This window comes from Sander lucioperca, chromosome 13 (assembly GCF_008315115.2).
Source record: "Sander lucioperca isolate FBNREF2018 chromosome 13, SLUC_FBN_1.2, whole genome shotgun sequence".
In the NCBI taxonomy this organism is placed as follows: domain Eukaryota; kingdom Metazoa; phylum Chordata; class Actinopteri; order Perciformes; family Percidae; genus Sander; species Sander lucioperca.
Window position 1 is genome coordinate 24,853,177 of NC_050185.1, and position 12,338 is coordinate 24,865,514.

The following is a 12,338-nucleotide window of genomic DNA, read 5'->3' on the forward strand; positions in this document are numbered from 1 at the left end:
AACAGCAAGGACACAAATATGCAGCCTACACACACCACACACAATCATGGAGCTTATCCAGCAGATCGAGCCAGAATTAAACCAGCAACCTAAGGACACCTGTTATTATCAACCTACAATTGTAGATAAAAAATATTTTCAATTTCCATGCTACCAAATGTGTCCTTTTGTTTGTGCTGATGGGAAATTAATGCATCATCACTCTCTATAGCATCTCTATCAGTCAAAACTGGTGAACTCTTAGCAATTTAAAATGCACTATTTTTGCATCAATTTTTAGATAAAAAAAAATACTCCTTCGAGCCGGAATTGAACCAGCGACCTAAGGATACCTGCTATTGTTAACCTACAGTCCTCCGCTCTACCAACTGAGCTATCGAAGGGATACACACACAAACAGGGTACGATAAGTGCCAAAGGTAACGTCCAAGAGTGCCTGTATAATTTTTGCCGATATAGGTCATTAACACATCTTCACTCTCCATCTCTATAGCATTGCATTTCCATCTCTATAGCAGCAAGGTCACACATATAAAGCCTCCACACACCACACACAATCATGTAGCTTATCTTACAGCTTGAGTCCACATCAAACTGGTGTACTCTTAAAGGAACACGCTCACTTATTGGGACTTTAGCTTATTCACCCCAGAGATAAGTCCATACATACCCTTCTCATCTCCATGCGTGTCGTAACTCTGTCTCACGCACCCACCGCTAGCCTAGTTTAGCACAGATCCTGGAGGTAACCGGCTCCATCTAGCCTACTGCTCCAAATAACAATGATTGTTGTGATTTGTATAGTCACAGCGTATACAAATAACAAGGTCACATGAGACACAGCCATCTTCAAACCGTATACATACTGGGAACTATACTCAGAAGGCGAAGAACTGCTACTTGGGCGGAGTGATTAGCACAACACCTGAAAAGCACCGTTGTTACTCTCTGCTCGTCACCACAGGGCTTCTCAGGTGCTGTGAGCAAATCACTCCGCCGAAGTATCAGAAGTTGCAGTGCTTCGCCTTCTGAGAATATAGTTCCCAGTATGTATACGGTTAGAAGATGGCTGTGTCTCATGTGACCTTGTTATTTGTACACACTGTGACTATACAAATCACAACAAGTAAATAGGAAAATGTTGGCGTTATTTTGTCACTTATTGGGAGCAGTAGGCTAGATGGAGCCGTTACCTCAAGGATCTGGGCTAAGCTAGGCTAACGGTCAGACAGATTCACGACACGCACAGAGATGAGAAGGGTATGTATGGACTTATCAACCTCTGGGGGATACAGTGAATAAGCTAAAGTCCCAATAAGTCGGCATGTTCCTTTAAAAGTGTGAATGTACTATTTTACAATCTATTTTTAGAAAAAAAATATGTTCACACTGCCATCCAATGAAGTAAAAATCTAATAATGTGTGCTCTCTGTCAGACAAACCCTTGGAGGTTCTTGTGAGCTATCCATTTAACACTGGTACAAAGTTATTAAGTTGTGTTCTTTTGTCTGAATAAATGAAGCAATGGAGACAACAGATCTAAAAATTAGTCCCTTGACATCTTTCCATTCTGAATGGAAACACATTGGGCAGCAATGAAAAACACATCCTTCGAGCCGGAATTGAACCAGCGACCTAAGGATACCTGTTAACAACCTACAGTCCTCCGCTCTACCAACTGAGCTATCGAAGGGTTACACACAGTAACCGGGCACAATAAGTACCAAACCTGACGTCCAAGAGCATCTGTATCGCTTTTGGTGATGGTGGGCCATTAACGCATCATCACTCTCCATCTCTATAGCAGCAAGGTCACACATATGCAGCCTCCACACACACCACACACAATCATGTAGCTTATCCAGCAGCCTGATCCACACAAAACTGGTGTACTCTTAGCAGTGTAAAATGTACTATTTTACAATCTATGTTTAGAAAAAAATTCTTGCCAAAACACTGCCATCCAAACCCTTGGTGGTTCTTGGGAGCAACTCGCTTAACACTGGTACAAAGTTATTAAGTCAAGTGTTCTTTTGTCCAATAAATGAAGCAACGAAGACAACAGATCTGAAAATGAGTCCCTTGACATCTTTCCATCCTGAATGGAAACACATTGGGCAGCAACCATAACTCCATCCTTCAAGCCAGAATTGAACCAGCGACCTACGGATATCTGGTATTACCAACCTACAGTGCTCCGCACTACCAACTGAGCTATCGAAGAGATACACACACTTAGAGGTAGGGCTGAACGATTAATTGCATTTGCAATAATATCGCGATATGTTAAGACACGATTTCCTAATCGCAAAGGCTGCGATTTGGTCACGGGACTCGCAAGAGCAAATCAGTCTGCACCCGCAGAGAAAGCATCAACTTAGCACGCTAACGCTACGCCGTACCTTGAGCAGATTTCTGTCATTCAAACAACTCTGAGTTGTAGTTTAAAACTTTTACAGCCATTTTAATAAAATGAAGGGTTTTATTCGGGCTCGAGTCCATACATGCAGTTAATGGATACAGGCACGCAGAACTGAAGGCTCGGTTAGCAACGATTAGCTCTGATTAGCGGTTAGCTCCAATTAGCTAGCTCCATTATAAAGATATGGATTGGAGAAGACTGCCACGGGGAGGGGTAACATCCAGACTCTGATGAATGACGTTCGGGGAGCTTTCACAGCAGCGTGGCTGCGTTGTTTCAACGGTTTGATTAGTACAGTTAATCCCACGGCAAGACCAGCAGCAGCATGCTACTACTAACGTAACGAATAGCCTCTCTGAGTGTGAGTGCAATGTTGACGCTGTCATGCACGCGGCATGCAACTTCATGAGGGGAGGGAGGGGCTGGAGGCAGCTCCTCTGTGTGCGCTGTAAAAAAAATACACCGTTGTATATACTATATATACTATATTTTTACTTATTTAACTGTCTAGTAAAGTTCAAAGACAGTGTTTAAAAAGTGCAATCCACATGTTTACATATGTTTATTACAGTAAATGATAATTAAATGTAAATACTACTAAGTGTGGTAAAGCCACATATTTGTTTTTATATTTCTGCAAGCTGCACTTTAGTTTGTGTGATTTGTTTCTGACTTTCATATGAATGTTTCCACCAGGCTTGGTCAGTGCTCAATATACTACTGTGACTGAAGTAGTTAAATAAAAGATGTCATTCATATAAATTCATGCATCACCTAATTTCATCATCACATACAGGCCTGGCCTCCAGGAAAGAACAGTTTGTTTAATCTATCTAATCTTGTGTTGTTCATACTATACGATGATTTATTGCTTGTCTTTGTTGAATAATACAGAAGACAAAGAGCTTAAAAAATAATCGCATATTGAATCGCAATATTTTTGAAATAAATCGCAATTACATTATTTTCAAAAATCGTTCAGCCCTACTTAGAGGGTACGATAAGTGCCAAACGGGACGTCCAAGAGCGTCTGTATCATTTTTTTGGAGATGATGGGCCATTAACACGTCATCACTCTCCATCTCTTCAGCATCGCGTTTCCATCTCTATGGCAGCAAGGACACACATACGCAGCCTACACACACCGCACACAATCATGTAGCTTATCTAACTTGAACTTGAATCCACACAAAACAGGTGTACTCTTAAAAGTGTGAAGTGAGAGCCCCAAAAACACAGAACATTGGAAAAAAACTAGGATATTTTCACACCATATCCCTTACTCAGATAGATAGATAAGGATGAGAAATTTGTGAATTGACCCTTTAAATCACATGTGTCAAACCACAATTACGCAACACTCAAAGCAGAAATTGGCACATTTACAGACTTTCCGACTCAGAATTTTCACAGAACCATTTTTTTCATATTCAGGCTGTGAAACAAGTTGTTGTAAAAAATTTAATCACTGTTTTCCTTGATTTACTTAATTCTATGATGGCTAAGGAACTTTTTGCTGACTTTTGTAGGGCTTTATGTCGTCCGAAATGCGGCAAAAGGCAATAACAGTTGAAAAGAGTGACAAATAAGCAACACAAATTTTGCAAAAACCAACATCACTGTGTGGCTACAGGACCGGGGCATACCTTTAACTGTCTTGCTTTCTGCTCCGATTAGTTTCTTGCTGTGTGTTTCTCTTCATTAACAGGATCATGTTCTTCACCTTGAGGAGTAAAACAGTGTCTAATGAGACCTCCCGTTCTGTTTAATGATCATAATTATTCAGCAACTGCATTCGTTCATGTTTACGGTTTAAGCCAAGAAAGACATTAGGTCAATAGTGCAAAATATACAAGGCACCAAAGTCTTTAAAGAAACTCATACAAGCTATTACAGGGAGAGACAAATGGCAGAAAGCAGGCCAGGAAAGGGTACCTTTTTGTTAGTGTGATCATCCACATTCATGCTGCTGATCTTATCACCTGTCATTGATGCACTAACAGATTATTTGTGCAATGTAATATGTAATATTATTATTTGTACATTCACTGTAATAAGATGTACTAGTACTTTCACAACAAAGTGTTGCTAACCTTAACAATAAAGCTAATAACAGAAGATATACTCTGTATGCCAACAAACGGCAATAACTGCAATCAATTTGAGGTAAATGTAGGTCAACTAACATCTGGTTATGGTAGCGTGTGAAGTGTTGCTTAAAGCGTAACTCACCAAAATGCAACATAGGGTCTTTTTGTGAATATACCCGAGTCAAACTTCCGTTTAAAAGTATAATTAGGACGGAAACGCCACTTTTGAGATTTACCGTATTCCCGCTTTCGGTCAAATGGCCTTTTGAATGGGAGTGCTACGGGCACTACTATGATAGCATCAAAATCACTATTTTTAAAACACCAAGAAGGCTCGAGACAACATGAGACTTTGCTCGAAGTATCACCAGGGGCTCTACACATGAACTCGAGCATTGAGAACATTGTTTGTGTACACAGAGTTTACTAAAAAGAAAGCTTTTGAACGACTCACTTTAGCAGTTGTTTACGCTATCTGCCATCTTGTCAGTCAAAAAGGGTCCGTATATATAAAGCAATGAAGACAACATATCTAAAAACGAGTCCCTTGACATCTTTCCATTCTGAATGGAAACACATTGGGCAGCAATGAAAAATACATCCTTTGAGCCGGAATTGAACCAGCGACCTAAGGATACCTGCTATCATCAACCTACAATCCTCCGCTGTGCAAACTGAGCTATCGAAGGGATACACTCCCAAATCCTTGGAGGTTCTTGTGAGCTATCCATTTAACACTGGTACAAAGTCATTAAGTTGTGTTCTTTTGTCTGAATAAATGAAGCAACGTAGACAACAGATCTAAAAATTAGTCCCTTGACATCTTTCCATTCTGAATGGAAACACATTGGGCAGCAATGAAAAATACATCCTTCAAGCCAGAATTGAACCAGCGACCTAAGGATACCTGTTATCAACCTACAGTCCTCCGCTCTACCAACTGAGCTATCGAAGGGTTACACACAGTAACCGGTGTACCAAACTTGACGTCCAAGAGCGTCTGTATCGCTTTTGGTGATGGTGGGCCATTAAAGCATGATCACTCTCCATCTCTATAGCAGCAAGGTCACACATATGCAGCCTCCACACACACCACACACAATCATGTAGCTTATCCAGTAGCCTGATCCACACAAAACTGGTGTACTCTTAGCAGTGTAAAATGTACTATTTTACAATCTATTTTTAGAAAAAAAATCTTGCCAAAACACTGCCATCCAAACCCTTGGTGGTTCTTGGGAGCAACTCGCTTAACACTGGTACAAAGTTATTAAGTCAAGTGTTCTTTTGTCCAATAAATGAAGCAACGAAGACAACAGATCTAAAGATGTGTCACTTGACATCTTTCCATTTTGAATGGAAACACATTAGGCAGCAACCATAACTTCATCCTTCAAGCCAAAATTGAACCAGTGACCTACGGATACCTGGTATTACCAACCTACAGTCCTCCCCTCTACCAACTGAGCTATCGAAGGATACATGCACTTAGAGGGTACGATAAGTGCCAAACGGGATGTCCAAGAGCGCCTGTATCGTTTTTGGCAATGACGGGCCATTAACACATCATCACTCTCCATCTCTTAAGCATTGCGTTTCCATCTCTATGGCAGTAAGGACATACATACGCAGCCTACACACACCACTCACAATCATGTAGCTTATCTAACAGCTTGAGTCCAGACAAAACTGGTGTACTTTTAGCAGTGTAAAATGTACTATTTTACAATAATTTTTTAGAAAAGAAATATGTTCACAATGCCATCCAAACTCTTGGAGGTTCTTGGGAGCAACTTGTTTAACACTGGTACAAAGTTATTAAATCAAGTGTTCTTTTGTCCGAATAAATTAAGTAATAGAGACAACAGATCTAAAAATGAGTCCCTTGACATTTTTCCATTCTGAATGGAAACACATTGGGCAGCAACGAAAAATTCATCCTTCGAGCCGGAATTGAACTACCTACCTAAGGATACCTGTTATCATCAACCTACAGTCCTGCATTCTACCAACTGAACTATCGAAGGGATAGATACAGTAACGGGGCACAATAAGTGCCAAACCTGACGTCCAAGAGCTTCTACATCGTTTTTGGTGATGATGGGCCATTAACGCATTATCACTCTCCATCTCTATAGCAGCAAGGACACACATATGCAGCCTAAACACACCACACACAATCATGGAGCTTATCTAACAGCTTGAATCCGCACAAAACTGGTGTACTCTTAAAAGTGTGAAGTGAGAGCCCCAGAAACACAGAACATTGGAAAAAACTACAGGATATTTTCACACCATATCCTTTACCCAGATAGACAGATAAGGATGAGGAATTGGTGAATTGACCCTTTGAAGGACAATTCCGTCGCAAAACGAACCTAGGGATTAATAACAGATGTGTACCCACTCTGTCGTTCTCTGGGACATATTTTCATGCTAATCGAATGTGTTTGTAGCTTGAAAAAAGCTAGCACAGACCGCTGATTAGCTTACAAAGCTAGTATTCAGGGCACAGGGAAAGTAAAAACAAATCGCTATTTATACCACTAAAAAGCTCAAAATATCACCACACTTCAACGGTAGCATTTTGAGGGTCCCTAAATGTTCCCTAAAACGTTCTCGTATACAGGCGGCCGCCGTCTTGGGAGCTACTTTCTTTCTAAACTATCTTTTTAATAAACTGTCTGTACACTTACAATGTTCTCAATGCTTCAGTTAACATTTAGGGACCCTCATTATGCTACTGTTGAAGTGTGGTGATATTTTGAGCCTTTTAGTGGTATAAATAGCGATTTGTTTTTACTTTCCCTGTACCCCGATTACTAGCGTTGTAAGCTAATCAGCGGTCTGCGCTAGCTTGTTTCAAGCTACAAACACATTCGATTAGCATGAAATCATGTCCCAGAGAACTACAGAGTGGGTACACATCTGTTATTGACAACATAACGACCACACTGAAAGTTAAGTATTGACATTCTGTTGAAAATATCACAGATTCATGCCCCCCAGGTATTGATCCTAATGGCACTTTACAAGTGAATGAATCTGAAAATGTTTTCTGCAGGGTAACATGTAGTACTAGTACTATTCCAGTTATAATCAACAATAGACCATACAAAGTGTTGAATCCCCTAAGTAATAAGAAGTTGACTGCAAACATAGTCAATTTAGCATCCAGTTCACGTCAGCCACAACCTGCACCAAAAAACGAGACAGTGTCTGTAACTCGACTCAGATCAGTTAAATCACAGGTAACCAAAAGAGGGGCAATACTTAACAACCTAATTGGAATTACAACTACCACTGCAATGATAGAACAGGATAGGAAAATTAGATGCGGTCTACTAAATATCAGATCTCTGTCTTCTAAAGCAATACTAGTAAACGAATTGATATCCGATAATCAAATTGATCTATTCTGTCTAACTGAAACATGGCTGGGCCATGAAGAGTATGTCAGTCTAAATGAAGCCACTCCTCCCACTCATATTAATACTCAAATTTCTAGAGGCTCAGGCCGAGGAGGGGGAGTTGCAGCCATATTTGACTCAAACCTGTTAATTAATTCTAAACCTAAACTAAATTATAACTCTTTTGAAAATCTCGTTCTTAATCTTCAGCATCCAACAAGGAAAACAGTACAGCCTATTATATTTGTTGTTGTCTACCGAGCACCAGGTCCATATTCTGAATTTTTATCTGAATTCTCAGAGTTTTTATCATGTGTAGTCCTAAAATCAGACAAAGTACTTATTGTAGGTGATTTTAATATCCATGTGGACGTTGACAGCAATAGCCTTAGTACTGCTTTCAACTCACTACTAGACTCAATTGGTTTCAGTCAGAGTGTGCATGAGGCCACGCACTGTTTTAACCACACCCTTGACCTTGTGCTGGCATATGGCATCAAAATTGAAGACGTAATAGTATTCCCGCAAAATCCTTTATTATCAGACCACTTCTTAATAACTTTCGAATTCTTACTACCCGATTATACAAAATTTGATAAAAGCTTCTACGCTAGAAGCCTATCTGACAGTGCTATAGCTAAATTCAAGGAAGATATTCCAACAGCACTAAACTCATTACCGTGCCGTAATATAACAGAGGATCTTTATGTAAACTTTAGTCCCTCTCAAATTGATAATTTCGTAGACGGTGCTACGGCCTGCCTACGGACTACTTTAGACTCTGTTGCTCCCCTTAAAAAGAAGACGATGAAGCAAAGGAAACTAGCACCTTGGTATAACTCCCAAACTCATAAATTAAAGCAAATCTTGCGCAAACTTGAAAGTAAATGGCGTTCCACCAAACTGGAAGAATCTCGTTTAGACTGGCAAGACAGTCTGAAAACCTATAGGAAGACCCTAAGAAAGGCCAGATCAGACTACTATTCATCACTAATAGAAGAAAATAAGAACAACCCAAGGTTTCTTTTCAGCACTGTAGCCAGGCTGACAGATAGCCACAGCTCTATTGAGCCATCTATTCCTATAGCTCTGAGTAGTGATGACTTCATGAGTTTCTTTAACGATAAAATTATAACAATTAGAGATACTATTCATCACCTCTTGCCCCCAACCTCTAATGGGTCACCTTTAACTGACAGACTGCTAGAAAGAACGACTAGACCTGACATATACTTAGATTGCTTTTATCCTATAAACCCTCAACAATTAATGCTAAAGGTCTCTTCAGCTAAGCCATCTACCTGTCTCTTGGACCCCATCCCAACGAGGCTACTTAAAGAAGCGTTACCCGTGGTTAACACTTCATTGCTAGATATGATAAATATGTCTTTATTGACAGGTTATGTACCGCAGTCATTTAAAGTAGCTGTGATAAAACCTCTACTGAAAAAACCACCCTCGATCCTTAGGTCTTAGCCAACTATAGACCTATATCTAACCTTCCCTTTCTCTCCAAGATCCTTGAGAAAGTAGTCGCTAATCAGTTATGTGATTTTCTACATAGCAATAGCTCATTTGAGGACTTTCAGTCAGGATTTAGAAAGCATCATAGCACAGAGACGGCACTGGTGAAAATTACTAACGACCTTCTAACTGCTTCAGACAAAGGACTTGTCTCCGTACTTGTCTTATTAGATCTTAGTGCTGCATTCGATACTATTGACCATACCATCCTCTTACAGAGACTGGAACATTTAGTTGGCATTAAAGGAATCGCACTAAACTGGTTTAAGTCCTACTTCTCTGATCGATCGCAATTTGTTAATGTTAACAATAAACCCTCCAATTACGCTAAAATTAACCATGGCGTTCCTCAAGGCTCAGTGCTTGGACCAATTCTATTCTCCTTATATATGCTTCCTCTAGGCAATATTATTAGGAAACACTCAATTAACTTTCACTGTTATGCGGATGACACCCAATTATATCTGTCAATCAAGCCAGACGAAACCAGCCAGCTAGCTAAACTTCAAGCTTGCATTAAAGATATAAAATCATGGATGGCCTACAATTTCCTGATGTTAAACTCAAACAAAACCGAAGTTATAGTGCTGGGCCCGAAACACCTACGAACCTCATTAGCCGAAGATATAATTACTCTGGATGGCATTGCCCTGGCCTCCAGTACTACTGTCAGAAATCTAGGAGTTATTTTTGATCAGGATCTATCCTTTAACGCCCATCTAAAACAAACCTCTAGAACAGCCTTTTTTCACCTTCGTAACATTGCTAAAATTAGGAACATCCTGTCTCAAAACGATGCTGAAAAACTAGTCCATGCATTCGTTACTTCCAGGCTGGACTACTGTAATTCCTTATTATCAGGATGCTCAAATAAGTCCCTTAGGACTCTCCAGCTGATCCAGAATGCTGCAGCGCGTGTTCTGACAAGAACTAAGAAAAGAGATCATATTTCTCCTGTATTAGCTTCTCTCCATTGGCTTCCTGTAAAATCCAGGATTGAATTTAAAATCCTTCTTCTGACCTATAAAGCTCTAAATGGTCAAGCTCCTTCATATCTTGAGGACCTCTTAGTACCTTATTGTCCCACTAGAGCACTACGCTCCCAGAATGCAGAGTTACTTGTGGTTCCTAGAGTCTCTAAAAGTAGAATAGGAGGCAGAGCCTTCAGCTATCAGGCTCCTCTCCTGTGGAACAAGCTCCCAATCTGGGTTCGGGGGGCAGACACCGTCGCTACATTTAAGACTAAAGTGAAAACTCTCCTCTTTGATAAAGCTTATAGTTAGGGAGTGAGGAGTTGCAGTGAACGCCTAGACCGGCGGGGCAGGGTGTATAGCTCCAGACACAGCACCCCTGCTTCTCTCTGCTTCTCTTTACAGTCATCAGATTTACCTATCGTATAATCAATAATATAGTGCCTCTCCTAGTTATGCTGTTATAATTCTAGACTGCCGAGGAAGTTCCTTCTTATGACACGCTCTTTTCTTTTGTTTCCTTTTATGCACATCCTGTCTCAGAAGTGCTTGTTACTCACCTAGCTCTGGGGAGTTTACTCCCCGGAGTCCTTATGTTTCTTCTTCGCCCAGAACATCGCCTCGGATTAGGGCGACACCAAGACCTGGGTCTTGGGTGCAGCTGTGGCTATGGACCTGCTACACCCTGCTATGCTCTGCGATTCCCTGCAATGCCCGGCTACGTCCTGCTGCGTCCACCCCGTCCACCCATGCTCTGCTGTGCCACGCTACATCCTGTACCGTCATAACCCCAACCGTCAGACACCGCCCACCAAGAGTCTGGGTCTGCCGAGGTTTCTTCCTAAAAGGGAGTTTTTCCTCGCCACTGTCGCAATAGCCACTGCTAATGCTTGCTCTTGGGGGAACTATTGGAATTGTTGGGACTTTATAGAGTGTGGTCTAGACCTACTCTATCTGTAAAGTGTCTCGAGATAACTCTTGTTATGATTTGATACTATAAATAAAATTGAATTGAATTATTAACCCCTAGGTTCGTTTTGCGCTGGAATTGTCCTTTAAATCACGTGTCAAACCCCAATTATGCAATACTCAAAGCAGAAATTGGCCGAATTTAGTTGTTGTAAAAAATATAATCATTGTTTTGCTTAATTTATTTAATTCTATGATGGCTAAGGAACTTTTTGCTGACTTTTGTAGGCCGAAATGCAGCAAAAGGCGACAAAAGTTGAAAAGAGTGACAAAAAAGCAACAAAAATGTTGCAATAACCAACATCACTGTTTGGCTACAGGACCGGGGCATACCTTTAATTGTCTTGCTTTCTGCTCCGTTTAGTTTCTTGCTGTGTGTTTCTCTTCATTAACAGGATCATGTTGTTCACCTTAAGGAGTAAAACAGCTTAATGGTCATAATTATTCAGCAACTACATTCGTTCATTTTTACGGTTTAAGCCCAGAAAGACATTAGGTCAATAGTGCGAAATATACAAGGCACCAAAATATTAAGTTTTTTTTTTAGCCCTTGTGTCCATTTGACCATGCCCGCGGGTCCTCCCCGGTCAAAACTGAAAATCAATACTTTTTCTGACGTTTTTGTCTCTTTTTGTCGACACTTTTGGTGCTTTTTTCAATGTTTTGGCGTTTTTTTGACGTTTAATGGTTCTTTTCACTACCATGTATAAAAACCACTAATTAACTTATTTCCAATAGTTTTACACTTATTTTTTGAATTCATTTCAATAAACCTCATTTATAGGAAATTACCTAATTCTTGATTTAAAAAAGGAGAACTGGGCACCTGTACAGCTCAGTTGATAAAGGGGGTACCCATATATAGAGGTTTACTCCTCGAAGCAGCGGGCCCGGGTTCGACTCCGACCTGCAGACCTTGGCTGCATGTCATTCCCCCCTCTCTCTCCCCTTT

The 12,338-nt window shown here is 40.5% G+C and overlaps 3 non-coding genes across 3 annotated transcripts; all 3 read right to left on the bottom strand.

Annotated features, from left to right (window-relative positions):
* Positions 1 to 294: 294 nt before the first annotated feature.
* trnay-gua lies at positions 295 to 383 on the bottom strand. The gene is given in 2 exon segments: positions 295 to 330; positions 347 to 383. It is a non-coding gene; the product is annotated as a tRNA-Tyr (tRNA).
* Positions 384 to 1,607: 1,224 nt separating this feature from the next.
* On the bottom strand, positions 1,608 to 1,693 carry trnay-gua. Its single transcript is given in 2 exon segments — positions 1,608 to 1,643; positions 1,657 to 1,693. It is a non-coding gene; the product is annotated as a tRNA-Tyr (tRNA).
* A 3,688-nt stretch (positions 1,694 to 5,381) lies between these two features.
* On the bottom strand, positions 5,382 to 5,467 carry trnay-gua. Its single transcript is given in 2 exon segments — positions 5,382 to 5,417; positions 5,431 to 5,467. It is a non-coding gene; the product is annotated as a tRNA-Tyr (tRNA).
* Between the last annotated feature and the right edge of the window lie 6,871 nt (positions 5,468 to 12,338).